The sequence below is a fragment of the Xyrauchen texanus genome, chromosome 12 (genome assembly GCF_025860055.1).
Source record: "Xyrauchen texanus isolate HMW12.3.18 chromosome 12, RBS_HiC_50CHRs, whole genome shotgun sequence".
NCBI classification, from domain to species: domain Eukaryota; kingdom Metazoa; phylum Chordata; class Actinopteri; order Cypriniformes; family Catostomidae; genus Xyrauchen; species Xyrauchen texanus.
Window position 1 is genome coordinate 27,265,149 of NC_068287.1, and position 25,784 is coordinate 27,290,932.

Here is a 25,784-nt window from a genome sequence, read left to right on the forward strand (position 1 = left end):
AAGAAACCTAGCCATGAAACTAGAACACCTCTCGTAAGCATCACCTCAACACATCCATTCGAACTTGTGTCTGTGGAATTCTTCCACCTAGACAAATGTAAAGGTGGCTATGAATATATTTTAGTGATTGTTGATCACTTTATGTGCTTTGCGCAGGCATACCCAACCACATCGAAGTCAGGTAAGGTAGTAGCGGACAAAATATTCAATGATTATGCTCTCAAGTTTGGCTTTCCGATGCGCATTCATCACGATCAAGGAGGTGAGTTCGAAAATCAACTCTTTTCACAACTCTGCAAGTACTGCAGTGTGGCTGGCTCGAGAACAACCCCTTACCACCCACAGGGGAACGGCCAGGTGGAGCATTTTAATTGAACCTTGCTACAGATGCTTAAGACCCTCACAGACAAAGATAAGCCCAATTGGAAGAACTCTTTGAATAAGCTTATATTTGCTTACAACTGTACACGCACCGAAGTGACAGGGTTTCCCCCATTCTACCTCTTGTATGGCCACTCTCCGAGATTACCTGTCGACATGTTGTTCAATCTTCTTGGTGATGCATATCGAGGCAGTCACCTGATTTATGCGGAACAATGGAGACGTGGAATGCAAGAAGCATAAACTATTGCAAGGGAAAATGCTCACAAAGCTGCCCAGAGAAATAAGAGAAACTATGATGGCAAAGTAAGGAGCACAGTACTGAGTCCTGGAGACCGTGTGTTAGTTCGGAATCTGTCTCCACGTGGAGGACCTGGAAAATTGAGAAACCACTGGGAGGATTTAATTCATGTTGTTGTCAAACAAGTGGGTAAAGATGTTCCTATCTATGAGTTGAGACCAGAACATGGAAAAGGGAGATCAAGAATTTTGCACAGAAACCTCTTATTACCATGTGATTGCTTACCATGCGAAACTGAAGGGCTTCCGCCTGTAAAACTAAAAAGAGAAGATGCCAGACCAGCTTAAGTCAGGAGAGAGTTTGATGGAGGGGTTGAAAACGAGGATGATGATGATGAGGATGACTATTATTTCATGGACATCCAGCTACCACAGGAAGTGGCTGAACGTGAAGAAACAATTCAATTTGAAAGGCATACAGTAGAAACAACAGAGCTCGAGAGGAAAGATGGTTGCCTCAGTCAGGATACACCAGCCAGTAACTCACCCGGGGTAGGGGAGGATTTAGTAACAGTTGACACGGTTGAGGAAGTACCGCAGTTCTCGGAAAGCAGTGATTGAAGTGAAACAGAGTCTATGCCTAAGCGACCACAGCGGGAATGTAGACCACCAAAGATCTTTAGATACGATAAAATTGGGTCCCCCTCTTGTTATGGCCTTACTGCACTACCTTTCCATACCATGCCTCAAGTGTGGAAATATCCATTCCAACCCTACTATCATCAGCCTGTGTTCTCTTTGAGAGAAACGCAACAAGTGTTTGTCTGTCGTGTCTGTTATTTAAATTATCTATGTTCCCCTTTTCCAGGGAGACTACATTAACATATCACACACACAAGTACGAATTAGACAGAATACGAGGACGGAATCAAAGCAAAAACTAATAATGACACAAAACAAAACTCACATAGAAAGTCACAGCCCAGTTGAAACAAGACGGTGTGGCACCGATGCGCGGTCAATACGCAATTCCACAATCTCCCGATGCTGAGCTCAATTGGGGTGCGATCAGTCCAGCGGACGGAAGCAATGGGGCAAGGCGAAAACCCTGCGTCAACAAGAGTAAAGAGTAAAGCAGAAGGGGAAGCTGGGCCACGGTCCCAATTGTCGATCCATGAGAACACCCGGACATCATACAACCTGCACCACTTCAGCTGGGATAAGAGGGAAACTCATAAACAGCAGCTTCTTTACAGAGGTTAGTGCATACAAAACAATTGCTTACCCACCTGATTGTTAGCACGTTGGTCATTTCCGCATCAACTACTCGGTTGAAAAACACAGCGCTGGGTGCCCTAAAATAACAATAACATAAATAGCGTACTGCCAACGGCTCACCCTCAACGAAGCACGGTTACTCCTACATTGTAACGTACCCAAATGCAGCCACAGCCAAACACTAGACCCGTACAGCTGCACACAACCTCACCTGGTAACAATTAGGTGATTAACATTACGCATGTCCCGGGGGCATGGCCAAATCAAACGGACACAACTATTCCAGTTACATCTGGCTTTTTTTTATTTATTTTTTTTACTATAAATCTCCAGTTTTACTTTCATTTTCAGAAGGAATTATAGGGAAAATTCACACAAAAAATTGAATTCCCTCATCATTTACTCACCATCAAACCATTCTAGATGTGTATGACTTTCTTTCTTCTGAATACAAAGATTGTTTAGAATAATATTTCAGCTCTGTACGTCCATACAATGCAAGTGAATGGTGACCAGGTCTTTGAAGCTCCAAAAAGGAGAAAGTCAGCATTGACTGATCCAATCAAAATGGACAATGGCAAAATATGTTTATAGAATACATGAGATGTTCTGAAATGCTAAATGTGATTTAAATGAACAAAAGATGTTTAACCCTTTTGTGAAGTGGTTATTTTGAATATGTATTATCAGATTTGTTACTCAAAGTATCTTGCTGCCTTGAAATTATTTTCAACAGTTGATATTGCACTATAACTATAACTGGTGAGGGTACATCTCTGTTTTGGATTTCTTACAGTGTGCAGATATTCTGCCAGATTATATGTTCTGTTTAGGGCCCAATAACATTCCAATTTGCTTTGGTTTTTACTTTCATTTTCCCAATGGTCCAAATATGAATTTTTGCTTTCTTTTATGATTTGGTTTATTCTGATTTGGTTTTGTTCAGCAGTGCTGGTCTGAAACTTGTGTTTGTTAGTTGTTAGTGGGTTTGTGAGTTTCAGAGCCAGCTGACAAAGGGGACAATTTCAATTCTTGTTATTGAAAATTGAGAGAGAGAGAGCACAAAACAACACTGCCACAAGACCCACTACACACACTCACAGAAATATTTAACCTTATTTGTAAGATTTATGTAATTTAATTGCATATAAAATTCCCATTCATTTGCATTACATAGTTTTAATATAAACAAACTAATAAACTTAATGTAAACTACTGTGAGAAAGCCCTAACCACGCCCCCTGAGTGATTTGTATTATATAGCGCTCAGCTAGGTGTGGACATGCAAAATCGGCATCTGAGTTACAAATTAGGCCGGCTGGTCTGTTATTCAGCGACGTATATGTTTTTTCTCCGTGCGTAAATACGGGTGAGTTTTCATATAATATTATTGTTCTGAATGTCGAGATTTGCTCGTAAAATGAATGCAATTTAAACTGCGTCACAAAGTGAAACTGAACAGTTTTCATAGTGGACTTTGAGCATGAAAATGATTGTCATTGTATTATGTTGTAAGATATTATATTCTCTTCCTAGTTACAGATCACCCGGTTTGTTCAATATTGTTTGAACATGTTGATTTGATGACATGTTATATGTTTACTGCTGCTGTAATATTGAGCACACGCAATGAGCGTGCAATCTGTGCATCATTGTTTACTTTATTATTTTATTATAATTGGCACGCAGTTAACCCATTTGTTAATTTATATATTATATAATAACTGAATGTTTATATCATTTACTGATATAATTACAACTGTTTTTTCTTTGTTTCTATTTTGTTTGTTACAGACCACACGTTTGAATTAACATATACAAAACTCCTTTGAATAAATAAGTTAAACTGGGATTCCATTTCGTGTTTCTTTTACCGGAAACACACACCACTGTGCACCATCTTGACGGCATTAATCCTGAACCACTTGAGCGTCCCATACGCTCGTATAACTACTAATGTAGTTTATATGTCCGTGTAATAAAAACCTATTTGTTTGAAATGCATAATAACCAGGTTTATGTACTCAATATGAATAAAACCTATTTATTTGAAATACATAATAACCAGGTTTATGTACTCAATATGAATAAAACCTATTTATTTGAAATGCATAATAACCAGTTCTCTTACGAGAGGTTCTCTCGTATTGCGTAAGCTAGCTTACGCTACGGGAAAGATTCATCTTTTCTGAGATATTGAAGCCAAAAAATTATCCTTAATTTTTGTATCCATTGTCAACGCAGTGCGGCAGCTGCAGACCTTGAGCGGGCTAGCTAGCGAGCTCATAGGTTGCTCTGCGGCAACTGCTGCAGCCTATAGACGAGCTTGGGCGAACTCGCATCCAATGAGAGGCGTCCGCGCGCTCACTGCAACAAAGCCCGCCAAAATGGGCGTGACTAGAGTGCATATAAGCGTAGTTCGTAGGCTGGAACCCTGATTTTCATCTCTTCAGCGAAGCTCTTCGCATCTCTGAACTGGAAGCCGCGTCGCTGTTCGAGGGGCATCAAGCAAGCGTGGACAGCGCTCGAAGAAGCCGGCCGTCCTGCGAGCTACGCCATCCGGCGACGTATCCTTTTTAAAGCAAGCTAGTTCTTATGAACTTCACAAAAGAGTACGAGCGTCTTTTTAAAGATGCCTCGCTCCACTTGCGCCTCATGCTGCGCCCCTCTCAGCACCGGAGACCGCCACGTCATCTGCGCTCTCTGCCTGGGACTGGGGCATGCAGAGCTCGCCCTCGCTGAAGGCGGATGCGATCTCTGCGAGGAGCTTCGATGTCGACCCTGCGGGCTCGACTCGAGCGCTCAGGACCGAGCCGCCGCGCGCCTTCCATTCAGCCGCGCAGTAAAAGCGCCGCTCTCAAAGGCTGCCGGAACCAGTGGTAGAAGCGATTGCCTCGCCGGAGCCCCTCCCTCGAGCATCGCCTTCACCCTCCCCGCCCACCGGGATGCGCAGTTGCCGCCGGCGGCTGCTCTGCTGCCATCTCGGACGAAGAAGCGGAGGATAAGGGCTGTTCCATCATGGCTTCGGACAGCGAGGAGTGGTCAGGCTCACACGCCTCCTCCTCGGCCCAGGGATCCAGCAGGACCCGCGCCGGAGTCGAAGGGGAACTAACGCGCCTCCTCACACAGGCCGTCGACCGCCTCGGGCTCGAGTGATCACCGCCCCCTGAGCAGGCTCCCAACAGACTCCACGCCGCACCTTTGCCCGCCCTCCGCGAGATGGCGGTCTAAGCTGGTGCTCCCGTCTAAGGCCTGCAGAACTACTTCCGCCTGTGTTGGCCGCACCTATACCGCTGCCGGCCAAGCCGCATCTGCTCTGCATTCCATGGCCGTCTTACAGACAGAGGCTGTTTCAGATCTGACTAGCCGACTTGGGAGAAGCTGAACGCACTACGCGCCGCTCTCTCTGTCCGGTCTCTTCGGTTCCGCGGTGAGTGGCATTGTTGACCGTTTCGAAGCCCAAGCCATGAATCTCTTTCTGCCTCGTCGCGCTAGCTCCTCTGCAGGCCGCCCACGTGACCAGCCTCCTGCACGAGCCTCTTCACAGCGCCCAGCTCAACAAGCCAGACTTCTCAGCGTCGACAGGGCGGCCACCCTCGATCAGCGCTCAGACAGCCGCCGCAGACCGCCGCCCCCTGCGGGCCTCGGCCTAAGATTGTACTGAAACCTGAGCAACCGAAGTCCTCCTAGCGTTGTTGAGAAAACGACGGCTCAGTCCCGCCACGGCCGGACCACCGTCAAAGCTTCGCCCCTGTCAGTCCCCTTCTCTCAGGCTACTGCAGTGGTGGATTCAGCAGCCAACAAGCCGGTGATACTACCCGTTTGCCTGCACTCAAACGCCGTTTTCATGGCGACCCAAAGAAATCTTGTAAAGAGTAAACATGCCTTATGTGTAGAAAATGTGCCCACAATCCAGTGCTCACCCCTACACACAAGCATTACACATCCCGTGTCCCTATCAGAGCACACTCACATAAGCGGTTACGACCCGCTCGAGTGTTGGAGTTAAACGCGCCCACGAGCCCGTCGCGCGCTCCCTCCTCTGCCCGCTCTGTCACACGGCCAGCTGTATGTAAGTCCCGTACGCCCCTGTCAGTCCCCTTCTCTCAGGCTACTGCAGCGGTGGATTCAGCAGCCAACAAGCCGGTGATATTACCCGCTTGCCTGCACTCAAACGCCGTTTCCACGGCGACCCAAAATAAAGCCTTATGTGTAGAAAATGTGCCCACAATTCAGTGTTCACCCCTACACACAAGCATTACACGTCCTGTGTCCCTATCAGAGCACACTCACATAAAGCGGTTACGACCCGCTCGAGTGTTAGGGTTAATAAACGCACCCACGAATCCGTCGCGGCGCCCATTCTCTGGCCGCTCTGTCACACGACCAGCCTTATGTGTAGAAAATGTGCCCACAATCTAGTGTTCACCTCTACACACAAGCATTACACGTTCCGTGTCCCCATCAGAGCACACTCAAAAGCGGTTACTGAACCACTCGAGTGTTAGAGTCAATAAATGCGCTCACGAATACGTGCGCGCGCCCATTCTCTGCCCGCTCTGTCACACGGCCAGCAAACACTTCTCTGTATGTAAGTCCCGTGCTCGTGGCTATGCTTGCGCATCACTTAACAGACGTGACTCTTTCCCCATTCACCTCAATCGGAAGTCACTCACAGAACAGCCTGTCCATGCTGTCTGCGAGCAGTCCAGCATAAGCACAGTAAGTGCGCTCACACATTCTGTTCAGCTGCTGTGCGGCAATCAGAGCGATTTGGCCATTCACCCTCTAACATTACGCTTCAAAGCGTAGGAAGATATTCCAGGGATATCCGAATGGGTGTTAAGCACAATAAAACAGGGCTATTTGCTACAGTTCGATCGCCGTCCTCCTTGCTTCAGAGCGCGGCTCGAAACTACTTTGAACACGGAAGCAGCGCGCATGCTTCGTTCAGAAATAGCAAACCTTCTGTGCAAAAGGGCCATAGAGAGAGTGCCGCCTCCCCTGAGCGAGTCGGGGTTTTACAGCCGTTATTTTCTTGTCCCCAAGAAAGACGGCGGCCTCAGACCAATATTAGATCTCAGGGTTTTGAACAAAGCGCTTGCAAAAAGACCGTTCAAAATGCTTACAACCAGCAAACTCCTCGCGCATGTGTGCCAGGGAGACTGGTTTATTTCTCTCGATCTGAAAAATGCATACTTTCAGATTCAGATAAATCCCCGTCACAGGCCATTCTTGAGATTCGCCTTCGACGGCCAGGTTTATCAATACACCGTCCTTCCGTTCGGCCTGTCTTAGCACCCCGTACTTTCACGAAGTGCATGGACGCGGCGCTCGCACCCCTGCGGAGTCAGGGTTTGTGAATTCTGAACTATTTGGACGATTGGCTGATTTTGGCACAATCACATACGGAGCTTCTGTCTCACAGGACAGTTCTCCTCAGTCATCTGAACAGTTTGGGCCTTGCAGTCAATTGGACCAAGAGCTCACTACAGCCCAGTCAGGCAATTTCCTTCCTTGGAATAGAACTAGACTCAGTGGCAATGACGGCTCGCTTATCTACACAGCGCGCACGCCGTGTGCAGCGACTAGCCGCGTCATTTCAGATGAACAGCTTCACACCTCTGAAGAAATTTCAGAGAGTGCTAGGCTACATGGCCTCAGCCGCAGCAGTACTTCAGCTGGGTTTACTGCACATGCGCCCGCTTCAGCATTGGCTAAACACCCACGCGTCTCGCTGGGCTTGGGCCACAGGCCGCCAGCCCATCAAGGTGACTCAGACCTGTATTTCAGCTCTGCAGCCCTGGACAGTGGCCGAATGGTATCAGCGGGGAGTGACAATGGGAGCTGTATCTCGCCGAAAAGTCATCTCGACAGACGCGTCCAACACGGGTTGGGGCACGGTCTGCGAGGGCTCTCCGGTTTTCGGCCTATGGTCAGTTCAGGAAAAGCTCCTTCACATAAATTGTCTGGAAATGATAGCGGTCGAGTACGCGCTCGTGCGCTTTCTCCCAGTCATTCAGGGTCACCACGTCCTGGTCCGTTCGGACAACAGATCTGTGGTATCCTACCTAAACCGTCAGGGCGGTGTCAGATCCAGGAACCTCTTCCATCTGACAAAACGCATACTGAGTTGGTCCCAGTGCCACCTGCGCTCGCTGAGGGCGACGCACGTGCCAGGCCACCTGAACGACGGCCCGGACAGACTGTCCAGAGACAATATTCCCCCAGGGGAATGGTCCCTGCATGCTCAAACAGTCCAGACGTTATGGCACCTATTCGGCAGAGCAGAGATAGACCTCTCTGCGTCCAAAGAGAACTCTCACTGCCCAATATTTTTCTCGAAACGCGAGGACGCGCTGGCCCAGGACTGGCCCAGATGCCCGCTTTACGCCTTCCCTCCCGTCTCGCTATTGCCACAGGTAATGCAGAGGATCAGGGAAACGCGTCACTCGGTGCTCCTCATAGCCCCGCGTTGGGAGAATCAGACATGGTTCCCGGAGCTTACGCAGCTGTCACTGACAGCGCCGTGGCCCATCCCAGTGAGAGCAGATTTCCTCTCTCAAGCTCGCGGCACAATCTGGCATCCCCACCCAGAGCTGGGGCTGCATGCGTGGGTGATCAACGACTACCCGTCGCTCTGCCAGAAGGAGTAATAAACACCATCATACACGCTAGAGCCCCTTCCACGAGAAGACTCTATGTGTCAAAATGGTCTGTGTTCTCAAAATGGTGCACCTACCGAGACCTGGACCCGTGGACATGTGGGGTGTCGTCGCTGCTCGTATTTCTACAAGAGCTGCTGGATAAGGGCAGATCCCCATCCACGCTCAAAGTGTATGTGGCGGCCGTTGCGGCGTTCGCTGAACCCCTGCGCGGCCAGTCATGGGGTAAAAACGAGCTGGTCATCCGCTTCCTCAGGGAGCTAGAAGGATGAACCCCGCGCCCCCATCGGTTCCTATCTGGGATCTTTCTATAGTTCTCGAAACTATGAAAGCCCCCTTTCGAACCACTTCAATCCGTGGATTTGAAATACCTTTCACTCAAAACCGTTTTCTGACTGCCCTGTCATCAGTCAAACGTGTGGGAGACCTTCACGCGCTGTCTGTCAGCGCTGCGTGTCTTGAGTTTGGACCAAGTGACTCCAAGGTAATTTTAAAGCCTAGACACGGCTATGTTCCCAAGGTGATCGGTACTCCTTTCAGAGGAAAGGTCATTTCCCTATCGGCGCTGCCAGCACCCGATAGCGAACGCGACGCCAATCTCCTTTGCCCGGTCAGAGCACTGAGATTGTATACTGCGCGCTCCGCCGCATTCAGACGCTCTGAGCAGCTTTTCGTTTCGCTCGAGGGCGCACCAAAGGTCTCGCCGCCTCGAAACAGACACTATCTAGATGGATAGTGGACGCTATTGCTGCTGCATACGCGTCAAAAGACCTGCCATGCCCGTTGGGCATTAGGGCTCACTCCACTAGAGGCATGGCATCCTCGTGGGCATGGTCCAGCGGGATTTCCATTCACGACATATGTGTGGCAGCGGGATGGACTTCCCCTCCACCTTTGTCAGATTTTACAATATGGAAGTGCCCGCTCTGCAGGCAAAACTACTAGCGGTTTAATACGCTACAGCTCCCCTGGTGAGCTGCACTGATGGGACACATTCCACACAGACCGGCACCGCCCGCTGTCGTTCCCTTCCCACTATGTGCTTATGTATTACACAATCAATGACCCGCATTCTTGCCGGCCAAATATTATTTCCCCACTCATAAGGGCTCCCCGGGTCCCCCTTAATTCCCTGGGGCTCATACAGTGGATGCTTGGCGCGACGGCGTTGACAATGGGTTCCCGTAGCGTAAGCTAGCTTACGCAATACTGAGAGAACCTCTCGTAAGAGAACGTATCGGTTACCTAACGTAACCTCGGTTCTCTCTAGATGAGGGAACGAGTATTGCGTAGCCGGCCGTGCTTCGCGCCACGAGCGACTTTTCGCTTCAGTCAATGAAAACCAGGGTTCCAGCCTACGAACTACGCTTATATGCACTCTAGTCACGCCCATTTTGGCGGGCTTTGTTGCAGTGAGCGCGGACGCTCACTCATTGGATGCGAGTTCGCCCAAGCTCGTCTATAGGCTGCAGCAGTTGCCGCAGAGCAACCTATGAGCTCGCTAGCTAGCCCGCTCAAGGTCTGCAGCTGCCGCACTGCGTTGACAATGGATACAAAAATTAAGGATAATTTTTTGGCTTCAATATCTCAGAAAAGATGAATCTTTCCCGTAGCGTAAGCTAGCTTACGCAATACTCGTTCCCTCATCTAGAGAGAACCGAGGTTACGTTAGGTAACCGATACGGTTTATGTATTCAATATGAATAAAACCTATTTATTTGAAATACATAATAACCAGGTTTATGTATTCAATATGAATAAAACCTATTTATTTGAAATACATAATAACCAGGTTTATGTATTCAATATGAATAAAACCTATTTATTTGAAATACATAACCAGGCTTAGGGAATAAACCCAATTTACTCTAAATACATCACATTTATGTACTTTTTTTTTTTTTAATACATAATTTTCCTATTCGCCCCACACCTACAACAATAACTACAATACATAGAAAAATAAGTACATGAAAATAAATCAGACCATTTTGTTGCATTTAACAATTTATTGTTAAACACAGAATCTTGAAAATACCAGTGCCAGTGGTCAAAAGCCTTAATAAACTCATAAACTGATAAATGGAACAATATCCTGGAGTGGATAGCGATCCAATTAACTACCAGGTGCTGACAGTAGTAAATCAAAGCAATCTAACCCAGGCTTCTCTTGAATGGCAGAACAACTTGCAACAAATGCAATTGAGAGCAGAGTGCTTTGTAAATAATAATTAAAAAAATTGTAATTAAGAAAAACCTAGATTTACAAACACTGAAATGTATATAGTTTAATCACTTGAGCAACATAACTTTCAGTGCTTGGACTTTTGGTGAAAGCTTGGATGAGTCCAGTTCCATCAGGATTTTCTGGAAAACTTCAAATGTGGACTTGAGGTCCTTGGGGTAGCTTAAGTTAAGCATGTAGATCAGTCCAAAAAGCATCACGCATCCAAGGGTGACGCTTGTTAGGTTTTGCAGAACTTTCACACCTTCAAGTACCACGGCAACATCTGCAAAATGTCTGTCTCCTGGACCGGCACCCTCCACCTGAATGGCATAGATGCCCATCGTTGTCTGCCCCAACTCAGCCTCTCTAGATTCGATGTCCTGGTGGACAAAGAGAACAATGAGCTGTGTCACAGATACCTTGACTTTTGAACACAAAAATCTAATCATCTCATCCTCAAGGTGTTTCGGGGGTATCACATTCATGAGAATGGGATGGACATAAGTGTCATAGTGACCTTGAACTGTAACCTTGGACCACCTCCAAAAAGCCTGAAAAATAAAATGGATGAAAAGTTACCACTTTTCACAACTGAAAGTAGAAGATTAACAACTGAAAGTAGAAGGCTGACTCCTACCTCAAAGCAGAGCTCAGACAGCCAATACCTTTAAGTTTAGTGCGATTTTTAAAATTGGTGCATATCAAATTTAAGCAAGGCATTGCAGTCAGTTACTTACATGTTCATAGGTCAATACACCTTGGAGTTCAGGGGGAAGCGGGAGGGTGTCTGCCTGCAAACACAAGGACTTGCGAGGCGCAACCACTTCTGTCACAGCAGCCTTTGACCTGCCACAACAAAAATTACATCAAGAAAGACAGTCTTTTCAGTATACATAAATTATTATTCTTTTTTTACTAAAATGTGAAAGAGAACATAGGTTCCCATGACTGTAAATACATGAACTTGTAAATACTATACATATTCTTTCCAATAGGTGTTAATCGATCAATCATGTAAATGATTTCTAAATCAATAAAATCATGTAAATTGTCATCTGAGTGAGTGTAGCCAGTAGTTGATCCACTTTACCTCATAAGACTCCGCTGAGATGGCTTCGGCCATACTGACTGCTTCAGATCCTCAGCTGCCTTTTGACAGAGGAAAGCAATAATTACTCCCCATTGGATCTATTCACGGAGAGCAATGTTTGAGACACTAAGGTCACTAATGGCACTTTTCCACTGCACATTATGGTTCGACTAGACTCGGTTTACTTTTCTGAGCTTGCTTTTCTACTGCAGTTTAGTGCCGCCTCAATGTGGGTGGGATTATAGGCTGATCGTCATAGTTGCGCCACCTCTACTGCTGTGACATCAACTTAAACACGACACAAACATTACTGACCATAAACAATGACATGACTGCTAGCTGTTAGTTACTATCTCATTGTGATTTTACACAAGTGTAACAGTTCAATTGGCCTGGTTGTTTTAGAAGCAAGCTTTCCAGTAGCTGGTCAACTAAATAAAGTGTAGCTTTCAAGCAGATTGAGTTAACATTACAAAAAGTGCCATCCTCCATCGTGGCTAAGTCCAGGGCACTCTCCCTCCCATTGCTCGCCAATCTAGATAGTAGATTTTTTTCCCCTACACTGTTGGTAGGTCCGGTGGTAGCTGCGTGCGGCTAACAGCTGAGACACTTCCTGAAAGACATTTTCGTTTCGCGTCATTTCGTTTCTCGCTAACGAGAGGAATGTCTGAACCTCGTTTATTGTTATTTCTTTTTACAATTCGAAAGTCACATAAACTGCTATCGCTATTGCTTAAAATTAATTTAGTGTTAAATTAAATCAGACGATTATTCGACAACGAAAATTTGTTGACAATTTTTTATTGTCGACGTTGGTGATAATGTTGACTAATCGTTTCAGCCCTACTTGGAACCTTGACCGAGGTGGTGCTAAAAAAAAGTACCAGGTACTATCCACAGTGGAAAACCCCCAAAAAGCGAGCAGAGTCATACAGTGCAGTGGAAAAGACCCATAAGGGGTGCTTTGAAGGAGGACAAAGAGGTGGATAACATTGTCCTTGTTAACTACATTATTGATGACATTTGAGGATTAAACCATTTACCCTGACTTGCACAAACCAAAAGTGCCCTGGATTTGTAAAAGTCATCCCATGCTCCTTGTCTACTTACCTGCAATAACTTGATGGAAGACAGAAAGGCTCGTTTCTGTCTGATGTTCTCCAGGCGCTTCAGTTCATATGCAGACAGTCCTCCATATCCATTCTAGTAAAAAAAACAAAGATTCAGTACTTTTCAAGTTGAGAAAACTGACAGGCTTATTTGACACATACAATTATTTTTCAATGGTATAGTGTGCTTTGACAAAGACAGGTTTCTACATTTTTTTTTTTACTACCTTGTTACTTCTTAAATGACCATGACAAAATATGCAGCGTTGTAAAGCTTACAGATGTATGCTCCACATCACTGTTTTCATCATCAGAGTCCTCCTCCTGGTGTCCTAGTAACTAAACAAAACATCCAAAACAGGAATGTTAATTTGGGAATACCAACTGCTTTAATGTGAACTATGTTAAGTGTCTCTGGCCTTCTCACCTTCCTGTTCGTGGAAGAATTGTCTTCATAGGTGTAGTTGAGGCATTTAGGTGCCACAACCTGGCAGACTGCCCTCTCTGTCCCAGGCTCCTCAGGCTCTAGGGTGTTTACTTCCTACAAGTGACAGCACTTCCACTGTTTGCCTTGAGGGAATTTCTTATTTGGCACAAACGTCAACTTGGACTCAAGAATGAACTGATTTTGGTGGTCAAAACATCAAGGTCACTGTGACCTCACATGTCCCATTCTCATGAATGCGATATCAGGAATGCCTGGAGGGAATGTTATTACATCTGGCACAAAGAAGAGTAGGCTGACGTACACTTACCACGTATTCTTTGACGAGTGTCTCCATGTCTTCATTGAGATAGACACTTAGGCTCCTCAGGACACAGTCAGCTTGATGTTTATGTCTGCATTCTGTAACAAGCATTCCAACAAGATACCAAAGAAAATAATTAAGATATAGTCAATGCATTGATATACAGTTTAAGTAATGCTGAATATTAAGTTTAATATATGAATATATTAAGACTAGAACAGACAGGGCTGCTGGACCCCTACCTGGGGGAATCAGAAGGTGGTGAATGTTTGTTAACATTAATTCACAAACCCATATTTGCTATATGAAATTGCAAATCAGGTTGCAAATCTGTTTAACTTTTAGAAAAAGGGAGGAGAGTAGAAGGACTGAGGTGGAGAAAAAAACACAAAAATCTTAAGCATTCAAGCACCTTGTTGCTTGACACTTACATTAGCTATCGGTGCCATTATGGTTCTGATTTTCTTTCCTGCAGATCCTCCTCTGGCATGGAAAATCTTGATCAGGTCATCAGTGTATCTGTCCAGTTGTCCAATGAATTTTGAAGTCAGAGGAACAGTTGTATACTTGACTTTAAACAAGATGTAGAACACCAAATGCAATTTGTATCTAAAATTCAAACAAATTGGTTATTACACTTACTTCACCAACTTCAAATAGTGCTGGCCATCTGTTTCGTAATGGTTGGCTCCTGGAGAACTTCTTGTCTTCTGTACGAGAAGGTAAGGTGCATCTTTTTCTTGATCACTGCCTCGTCCTTTTTCTTTTTTTTTACTTCAGTCAATAGAGCAATCCTTTCCACCTCTAGGCTGTCTATGGTTTCGCCTCTTGGAAGGTTTGGACAGAAATTAATCTCTGCCTTCCGGGGCTTCTTGACATTTGCAGCTGGTTTCCCCTGACCTTTCCGCTTGTTCTTAAGTGAGTTGACAGTGACTTCTGTGTGTCCAACTCGGCTGAGCATGGTGCGAAAGTTCATCATCTTGACCTTAATGTAGTGCTTCCATCCGCAATACCCAGTGCGAGTTCCTTTCTCAAGCAAACATGGGTGGGTCTGGATCAAGGCCTCAGCAACTTTTGCATAATGATAATCCTTTGGATATGCTGTGTACTTGATAATTTCTTCTGCAAGGCCTTCAAGAATATCAGATCTGACTTTCGGGGTAAGAGTTAGTAAAGTTCCATTTACATTGAAATCAGTATTTCCAGACTGGAGCATCATCTCAGCACAATATGAAAGTGTGGCACGACAAAGAATTCAGGCCAAGAACAGGACCGGGACTCAGGAGATGACAATATGATGGTATCATTGCTGCTATAGGACAGAATGGATGCTGAATCATTTGGGTCTTGCGATGAAGAGCTGGCAGATTCACAGGGGGGCGTCCCTGGGATTGTGGAGCATGTATCTTTAGTGGGTGGAGCCAAGGAGATTCCAGAGCTGGTAGCCTCACATGGTAAGTACACCACTTTCAGAGTACTTCTATCTTGAATGTCTGAAGTTGACAAGAGATTCATAAATTGATTGTCAAAGTCTACATCTTTGTACTGAAGCCTGAACTGCTCTGTCACTCCAAAGAAAGTCTTAATTTTAAGAGCCAATTCATCCACAGATGTTGGTATTCCAGATTCAATAGTTAGTTTTTTTGCATCTTCTTCACTTCCAAAAAGGACTCTGAAGGCAACTTGTCCAGACATCCTGCTTTCTTAATCTAGAGTGCAGACACAAACACGCCAAGAGGACAGGTATTAGGCTTGTTAATAAATACAGTGTTGGCCCACAGTCTCAGACTTGAACCCCTGATCTAGGCAACATGATTGTTGTCACCAAATTTCATGGAGATCCACCAAGATTTGAGATTGAGGTCCCTGCTATCCAATATACCTTTGATGATGATGTGTCTCTTCAGGGTTACCATACGTCTGGATCCAACTGTGTAGGCAGAAAGAGGATAGCAATCAGTCAGCTCTTCAAGCTGAACCAGGACAACCTCTTCACCTGGTGACAAAGTCAATTGAAAGGCCCTAAAATGATCTCTATACCAAGCACAAAATAAACGAACAATAAAACTCAACTTATCTCCCATTATGCACATTTGTAGAATCTCTGCAAATTCAGGCATTCCAGCAGTTGAACCACAAGCAACTACCATTCCATTTCTGTAATTAATTCCTCTAGTGGTGACATTTTTTGCAAGATTAACTTGACTGATATCTGGATACTTCTGTCTGACAGCCAAAACAATTTCCTTATTCAGAACATCAACCTGGACTGTGGAGACATTTGTAACTTCCAAATTTGGTGAACTGGATGAATGTATGTGATAACTGATCAACTGCTGGTGTTTGACTGCCAGTGAGTGTGCAATATTCCTGAAATTGTTTGTGTGTCGGGCAGCTTGTTTAAAAAAGCTATGTTTCGCTTCAAATCTAATCATCCATACAAGAGGCCCAAAGCACCTAATCAAGTGTGGATAATGCTTAAGATAGTGGTGTTTAGGTTTCAGCCTTCCACCTGGGTTAAGCTCAAGTAGTCTCTGTCTGTGCTCAGACACTCTGACATCAAGATAGGCAATTGTCTCGTCAGTATGAACAGGTGCCACAGCTAATTCTACAATGTCCTTAAAGTCTAGTATCACTTGCCAAGCAAGCTCACCCTCTGGTATCAAGTCACCTATTAGAAATGGAAGCAAACGTATTAAGCTCCAATTCTCATGGGCGTTGCCACCTATTGTCTTTTTAGATGAATAGCTGTCTGGTATAATATGAGAACTATTTTTTTTGTCACTCCACTTGTAAGGAAATTTGAGTATTAGCTTGTTAAGACATTCAAGACTGAAATACTTCTTAGAGATCAGAATACTCAAACACAGAGCCAGTTCAAATGGGACAACTCCCTCAAATAAATCGTGCACTACATCTGAGGGATACCCTGTGCTAACGTGAAAGTGGTGAAGATGTTCGGTTAAAACGCACGCTCTCTTTACTCCAAAGCAATTCCTTTTAGTTTCCTGTGCAGACTTCACATGTGCTTCATGCATTTCTTTGGTTCGAAGCAAAAAAGCACCTGACTGAACGTCCTTTGATTGAATATCTACATTCTGACCAGTACAAAATCGACAAATATAGTTCCCCGAAAAGCTCTCTACAAAACCAGCCAATCCGTGGGCTCCCAAATTGTCAGCTATTATACTATGGACTGTTCCTTTGACAAACTTTCCAAGTTTTGAGATGAACACACCATGCTCCTCTAAAGTAACAAGATCGTGTAAAAGTGGCTCTAATATTTTACCATATCCATATACCTTTACTTCGTCACTCTTGCACAAAACTGTCAAATAAATTGAGGTGAGTGCTGAATGAAAGCCTGGTGCCAAGTTATTCAGAATCCAGTATACACTACACAATTTGTGCTTCTTTCGGGAAGTGCCAAGGGGATTACACAATTCAAAGTCATCAATGTATAATGTTAAACAAATGTTTAACTCATCACCTGACAGGAAAGGGTTTTCCTTAAGTACAAACCATCTCTTATAGAGCGATACTGCTGATCAAGCTTCTCTGTATTACTTCCCTGTGTTCTGTGGCTATTGATAACCCTATTTAACACTTCAGTACCAAGCAACTGCTGCAAAGAACGCAATAATGGGACATATTGAAAGGTCCTGCTCTTTTTTTGGTCCAGAATAAACTCCACTGTCTCAACAATATTAAATACTTTCTTAATGTACTCCTTTCTCTTATAATATGTAGCAAGAGGGCCACCTTGCCCTATTGCTTTCACCAAAGGATTAGATTTACACAGTATATCAGCTAGTTCCGTAATAATTAAGCAATCAATTTCTAGGTTTTTGTTTTTGAAAAATTCTGAAATACTGTTACAAGTTACAGGCACAGACACAGTACTTAGCAGGTAGTGTAGCTCATCAAGCAATTGATCAATTGCTGTAGAAGGAACATGAAAACATTTTCCAACTTCAATAAAATTGAGCCTATTTTTTGTTCCACTATGTTTGGAAGGTCATCTGAAGTATCAACATCAATATCTGCATCTGACAGAGTACCTAAATCTATGTCTGCAGAAGATGAGGGTCTTTCATCTACAGGACTACCAGATTCATTAGACTGAGCAGTGACTTTAACTACACCTGCTTTAAAATCTTTTAGAGTGTGGGGATTATGTTTCCGATTTTTATGTGAGTTAAATGTACCATATATGTTTGTCTGATACACACATCCCTCAAACATACAAGTTATGGTTTCATACTGCCTAAGATGTTGATTTACATGAGTAAAGTATTCCTTCTCAGTTGAAAGTTCCTCACATCCACATGTCTGACATGAGAACGTAGTTACCTGAACATCTGCTGTTTCTAGCTTTCTGTGTGTTTGATAGGTGTGACTCAAAAGGTTCTTCCAAGTTTTGAATGTACAAGGACAATCTGCATAGACACATGGATACCGGCATGTGCGGCCATAGTGGAAATGTCTCAACCTAAAATGTTTTAGCAAACCATACCTGGTAGATAATGAAATGTCACACACTTTACATGGCCACATTAACACAGCATCTGTAAATAAAAAGACAAAAGACAATTTTTGTAAGTAAAGACAAAGAACAGTATCAGTTGTGGTGTCAGTAACAAGTGAGTACATTGAAAAATTACATAAATCAATCTCTTTGTAGCCTACATACTTACTGGGTCTAAGAGGTTGCCCTGCATACAAATTGATGTTGATGAGAAAGAATTGATTTAGTTATCTGGAAAGACAAGTGGTACTAGTTAGAAACAAAATGCATTTAACATCCAGTTCTATAATTGGGTGACATTATTTTGCTTATGAAATCACAAAGGCAGTATAATTTTTTACATATTGTCGCTGTCAGATGAAAACCTTGTATCACCATTTTGAGATTGTTTAATGTTGTGATGTTTACTTTAATTAATAGTCAAAGAGTTGTGTAATGCTATATTAATTGACGAAGAATCTCGTTCATGATGAGCTCAAGATAGTTCATTTTATAAAGAAGGCAACGTGTTTCTCCTGTTATTATAGCTGATAAGGTAAGACAAATGTAACTTCTTGTTCGATTTTGGAAATTGTTCAAGATTAGCAAATTGTATTCTCATTGTCATTGCCACATAAATCTATATTGACTTAGTCTTTTCCTCTTCCTGTAAAATCGCCTTTTTGTAGATACAACTTTTCATCCGACAGCGACGATATTTGAAGATATATGAATAGTAAGTAGCCTATTCAATGTTAATATTTCAGCACCAACCACCATTTAGCCACCCGTTGGGTAAATTGTCGGATTTGATTGTCAGTATATTAGTATGATACGATATCAACTGCACTGATAAAACATACGTACAAAAGGTCAAATATGTATATAGATGTAACTTACCTTCGTAAAGGTCACAATACAGTGAGCGGCACTGGGGTGAAACGTTGAAAAGACCGGGAAAGGCAGAGAGAACTCTGACGTCATTTCCATCTCGAAATGATTTCATTCCCGAATTTGTGTAAACCAATCTCATGCATTTTAAGTAATTAAATCTTGCTTGTTTCACAGCTTTCCATATTTAAACCAAGTTCATAAATTCGAACTGTTTACATTTAATAGATTTCAGAATTAAGATTTGTATGCTGATTCTATTGAATTTTAATAAATACATTTTGAAAATAGTATTATTTAAATAAAATCAAATAGATGCAAATACTTAATAATAAACTTTGCTATGGTTCATTTCTGTGAGTGCATATACACTGTCAGTAGTAAAATCCATTACTGCACATGTAAAAAAACACACAATTACGCCCCGGACGAAACAGTCCCTACCAACTTTCATACCAAACCCATGAACTTGGCTCCATCAATATCACTATGTATCACAATTTTTGTTCCTGGGTAGTAAGTGTTATTTCCTAATTGCTTATTCCTCAAAAGTATAAAAAAAATTGCTATTATTCCCCACAAATTTTGCTTTTGTGACCATGGCAGTGATATTTTGAAATATACCTATTTCCAATGAGAAAACGGGTGAATTTGTGTCTTTTCGTTCACATAAAGTCAGAAAACAACAAAATATGAATCAAAATTAACATGCATTTTTAAATACAAAAATGACTTCAAAAGATTTTGAAGTGAGTCGTTTTTTCGAGATTTACTATTATAATGTAAATCACTTTCATGAATTATCCCCCAAATGTATTCATCATACTTCAAGGTGTCCAGCAAGGTCTTGATGCTGTTGTAATACTCTTTGAGGTGCACTGAGTGAGCCAGGGGAAGAGATGGGTACTTGTTACCATTATGGAGCAGCAAGGCTTTGAGGCTCCTGGATGAGCTGTCAGTGAAGAGGCACCACTCATTCTGGTTACAGGCAATTACAATTACAAAATCGAACATTACGGTAGAACCAGAGCCCATCTTGACGGGTGAAGAAGCTGGAAAAAGGTTGGTGACTCTTCTTCTGATCTGCAACTTGCACACTTTCATCCAACAAGTTCCACTGCTTGAGCCTAGATGGCAAAAGATCGGCATTGGACTTGGTGAGACCAAGATCTCTAATCAAGTCGCTGAGGTCTTTTTGGTTGGGGTAGTATGGATTTCTCTCCTCAGCTCCACCTTTGAAATGGTCATCTGGATTTACGACGTCTTCCTCGCTCTATGACTTGCTGCTCTCTTCTAAAGACGGCTGCCCTCTCCGGAGGAGTGGGTACAGGGAGCTCATGGCAGTGTGGCACAGGGCGATGGATGAAGGAATGTCCGAATACGTGATAGCAGGTTCATTCTTACCAGTCCGACGTTTGGAAGGGTCCACCATGCAGAAATAGCAGTTGCTTGAGTGGTCAGTGGGTTCCCGCAAAATTCTTGGGATAGCAAACTTCATGGCTCTCTTTTCCCCTCTGTACCATCCTACAAAAATACATTTATTTCACCCATGACTAATGTGTTAGAGATTCTCGCAACATTTTTCATATATGATATACACTCACCTAAAGGATTATTAGGAACACCATACTAATACTGTGTTTGACCCCCTTTCGCCTTCAGAACTGCCTTCATTCTATGTGGCATTGATTCAACAAGGTGCTGAAAGCATTCTTTAGAAATGTTGGCCCATATTGATAGGATAGCATCTTGCAGTTGATGGAGATTTGTGGGATGTACATCCAGGGCACGAAGCTCCCGTTCCACCACATCCCAAAGATGCTCTATTGGGTTGAGATCTGGTGACTGTGGGGGCCATTTTAGTACAGTGAACTCATTGTCATGTTCAAGAAACCAATTGGAAATGATTCGAGCTTTGTGACATGGTGCATTATCCTGCTGGAAGTAGCCATCAGAGGATGGGTACATGGTGGCCATAAAGGGATGGACATGGTCAGAAACTATGCTCAGGTAGGCCGTGGCATTTCAACGATGCCCAATTGGCACTAAGGGGCCTAAAGTGTGCCAAGAAAACATCCCCCACACCATTACACCACCACCACCAGCCTGCACAGTGGTAACAAGGCATGATGGATCCATGTTCTCATTCTGTTTACGCCAAATTTTGACTACCATCTGAATGTCTCATCAGAAATCGAGACTCATCAGACCAGGCAACATTTTTCCAGTCTTCAACTGTTCAATTTTGGTGAGCTCTTGCAAATTGTAGCCTCTTTTTCCTATTTGTAGTGGAGATGAGTGGTACCCGGTGGGGTCTTCTGCTGTTGTAGCCCATCCGCCTCAAGTTTGTGCGTGTTGTGGCTTCACAAATGCTTTGCTGCATACCTCGGTTGTAACGAGTGGTTATTTCAGGCAAAGTTGCTCTTCTATCAGCTTGAATCAGTCGGTCCATTCTCCTCTGACCTCTAGCATCAACAAGGCATTTTCGCCCACAGGACTGCCGCATACTGGATGTTTTTCTCTTTTCACACCATTCTTTCACACCATTCTTTGAAAATCCCAGTAACTGAGCAGATTGTGAAATACTCAGACCTGCCCGTCTGGCACCAACAACCATGCCACGCTCAAAATGGCTTAAATCACCTTTCTTTCCCATTCTGACATTCAGTTTGGAGTTCAGGAGATTGTCTTGACCAGGACCACACCCCTAAATGCATTGAAGGAACTGCCATGTGATTGGTTGATTAGATAATTGCATTAATGAGAAATTGAACAGGTGTTCCTAATAATCCTTTAGGTGAGTGTATTTTTGGAACATTAAACATTTTCAAACATTTAAAAATTAAAAACTTTTACAATTTAAAAAATGTACACATTTTATAATGTAAAATTCCATACAACAATTGTCCATCTTAGTTTCCAGAGTTTTTTTTTGTTTTGTTTTTTTTGCAGCGCTCGCAGGTGAAACGAGGTGCAGGGTTTGTCGAAAAAGCCTTGTAGGCCGTCCACATCTTAGCAGATGCATCCACGGCGTACTTTTTCGCTCTTGTCTTGATAAATTGGCCGCAGACATAGCAAAATGTGTCAGCCGGATGCTTGCCTCTTCATGCCATCTCAGGAAAATGCAGATATGTATCCACTTAGACAGCTGGAACTTAACTGAACTGGAGGGCTTAAGGCCCCATGTACTATTTCTATTACTGGAACTATTTTCTATTACTATTACTCTAGTTCTAGAATTTATTCCAAGTTTACTCAGCACTGAATCTATCTGGAATGTTCTGCAAAGGTATTTCAAAATATCACTGTCCTGGTCCCCAGTTTGTGGGGAATAATAGCCATTTTATATACTTTTGAGGCATAAGCAATAGGAAATAACGCGTACTACCCAGGAACCAAAATAATAATAATAATAATAATAATAATAATAATAATAATTTGTTACACGGTGTATTAAATAAAAAAATAAATAAATAAAAAAAACAATATATATATATATATATATATATATATATATATATATATATATATATATATATATATATATATATATATATATTCAATCTTGATGCACTTTGTCAACATGTACTCTATTAAGCATTACCGCCGCTCCCAATAAGCAGACTACACAGTCTACGAAGGGCACCAACTCCCTAGGGGGACACCATCTTACCCTGAAGAGGGCACCAGAAAGTCCACCGGCTGCCCTTACTCACACGTTATATGTTATTCAATTACCCGAAAGCAGTTGCGGAATTTGATGATCTCTTCGCGCTCACATCACGAGAACCCCTATCGTCCACCTGGAACTCTGCGTAGGGCATCAATTTGGCCAGACTCTCAAGTCATGTTCTTGGTTTTTTAATATATATTTTAGAAGTGTAGCACAGGAAACGCTGTAAATTGTCTGAGGTTGGGGACCTGTTTGTTATGCTGTTGATTGTAAAACATACACTAAACCCACGCTACTTAATAACTGCTGTTAGATTACCACAAATTATAGGACAGTAAAAGTCATTTCTATTTCCTTGTGATGACTGTCGTGCACTCCGTGTGGAATGTAAGGGGGATTTTACTCTCTAATGCGCTCGTTGCTTGAATTAAACTGCAAACCGAAAGTAAACGTTGCAGTACATGACAAGAAGGCTGAAAGGTAAGACGCATGTTTTAGATCGTGCTAACAGAGAGAAGAATTAAGTCCTACATTGGGATTTTAGGATTTTACTTTAATTTGACCAAATCTGAAAAGAGATTGGTGCATTAGTGCGCAACGATTGAAGCACCGGTCTGGTTACCGGTTTATTATTTTTCTATTTCAATATGAATACAAAATACAGAGTTTGTGATTATCCAAATTAGTTTTTATAAATTAAGATTCATTGATCTTGAATTCACACTAATCACTTCAAACGGAATTGTAGCCAATTTATCTCTTGGCTCTATCTGGCACGTAAAGCAGATAAACTGAAACTGCGTGCGCTCTGTGGGTCACTTGGCTCTCAGTTTCTCTTGATATCGTCGACACAAAACCAATACACTCTGTATTGAAAATGATATACTGAAATTTTATATTTCAATCCGTTTGGTGCTCTGGTTACTTTGACAGTGGTATTAGATTTTTTACTTCAGGAAGCCTCAACTATCCACATGCATGCATTTGTTCTTGCAGATTTGAATACTTTTTAACTTTAAAAGTGCTGAAAGTAGGCCATGTACTAGACAGATCTTAGAAGGTAGACGTTCAAACTTGGTTGTCATCTTCAGAAGACTTATACTGAACTTGCTTATGCACTCTTTGTTCTGTTCAAACCTCTGTGCTGTACTCTTTTTTTATACTCCAATCTCTTGCGTTTAAAAAAACAACAACTTTGATATGAATAAAATAGAATATAGGGTTCAGCGGGGCTAAACGCACACCTTAAGGCGGGAAAAAATCTGTATCAAGGTTTAAAAAAATATTTAATTTAATTTTGATGGAGCAACATCATTTGTGTGAAAAGAAACACTAATGAAAGGTTGTAAAAACCTTCCATTATAACAGATAAAAGATGGAGTCTTTAACCCTACACTTTTAGTTATAGTGATATCATGCCAATATAGGGACAATAGTTATAGAACATTTATGCAAATATTTTGAGACAGCAGGATGCTTTTTGAGGAACAAATTAACATAATGCTTACTCAAAATAACAACTTCAAAATGTTGTTAACAATTTTCTGTTCATTTTGATCACATTTGGCATGTCATGACATCTCTATTGTGATTGGATCAGTCAGTGTGAGCCCACTTTGAACATTCTTCATAACATATCTATTTGCCCGATTTAATAAAACAATGTGTTTGATAGGGGCCTTTAGCCTCTGCAACAGGAGAGATTCTTTTTTTTTTATACCCAAAATACATTTCTTTCACTTATTGTACAGTTATTGAAAAACGTTTGATTTTATCACCAAATAACCATGAAAATGACAAATACGTCTTTTGTCTCAAAATAATATATATTTTATATACATGCCCTTTCTTTTTGTGTTACCGTAAGAGATATTTTTGCATCTCAGTGTGCTGAATTTGTCCCAGATCCATTAGGTAGCATCATGTAATAGATTGGTGCACTTAACTGAAACTCAATTTTCATGAGCCCATTACAGAATCAACTGAAGATTACTCTCTAATGCGCTCGTTGCTTGAATTAAACTGCAGACCGAAAGTAAACGTTGCAGTACATGACAAGAAGGCTGAAAGGTAAGACGCATGTTTTAGATCGTGCTAACAGAGAGAAGAATTAAGTCCTACATTGGGATTTTAGGATTTTACTTTAATTTGACCAAATCTGAAAAGAGATTGGTGCATTAGTGCGCAACGATTGAAGCACCGGTCTGGTTAACGGTTTATTATTTTACTATTTCAATATGAATACAAAATACAGAGTTTGTGATTATCCAAATTAGTTTTTATAAATTAAGATTCATTGATCTTGAATTCACACTAATCACTTCAAACGGAATTGTAGCCAATTTATCTCTTGGCTCTATCTGGCACGTAAAGCAGATAAACTGAAACTGCGTGCGCTCTGTGGGTCACTTGGCTCTCAGTTTCTCTTGATATCGTCGACACAAAACCAATACACTCTGTATTGAAAATGATATACTGAAATTATATATTTCAATCTGTTTGGTGCTCTGGTTACTTTGACAGTGGAATTAGATTTTTTACTTCAGGAAGTCTCAACTATCCACATGCATGCATTTGTTCTTGCAGATTTGAATACTTTTTAACTTTAAAAGTGCTGAAAGTAGGCCATGTACTAGACAGATCTTAGAAGGTAGACGTTCAAACTTGGTTGTCATCTTCAGAAGACTTATACTGAACTTGCTTATGCACTCTTTGTTCTGTTCAAACCTCTGTGCTGTACTCTTTTTTTATACTCCAATCTCTTGCGTTTAAAAAAACAACAACTTTGATATGAATAAAATAGAATATAGGGTTCAGCGGGGCTAAACGCACACCTTAAGGCGGGAAAAAATCTGTATCAAGGTTTAAAAAAATATTTAATTTAATTTTGATGGAGCAACATCATTTGTGTGAAAAGAAACACTAATGAAAGGTTGTAAAAACCTTCCATTATAACAGATAAAAGATGGAGTCT

General features: G+C 42.5%; 1 protein-coding gene across 5 annotated transcripts in view; it reads left to right on the top strand.

Annotated features, from left to right (window-relative positions):
• Nucleotides 1–3,162: 3,162 nt before the first annotated feature.
• LOC127652934 (uncharacterized) overlaps nt 3,163–25,784 on the top strand; it is a 31,473-nt gene continuing 8,851 nt past the window's right edge. For 2 of the 5 annotated variants that reach the window (XM_052139393.1, XM_052139397.1), the window contains exon 1: nt 22,850–23,290. The gene's annotated coding sequence lies outside the window, so the exon portion shown is untranslated. Of the gene's footprint in view, nt 3,269–22,849; nt 23,291–24,782; nt 24,881–25,784 lie in introns of those variants that run through there. The other 3 variants (XM_052139395.1, XM_052139396.1, XM_052139394.1) reach the window with 3 other exon arrangements.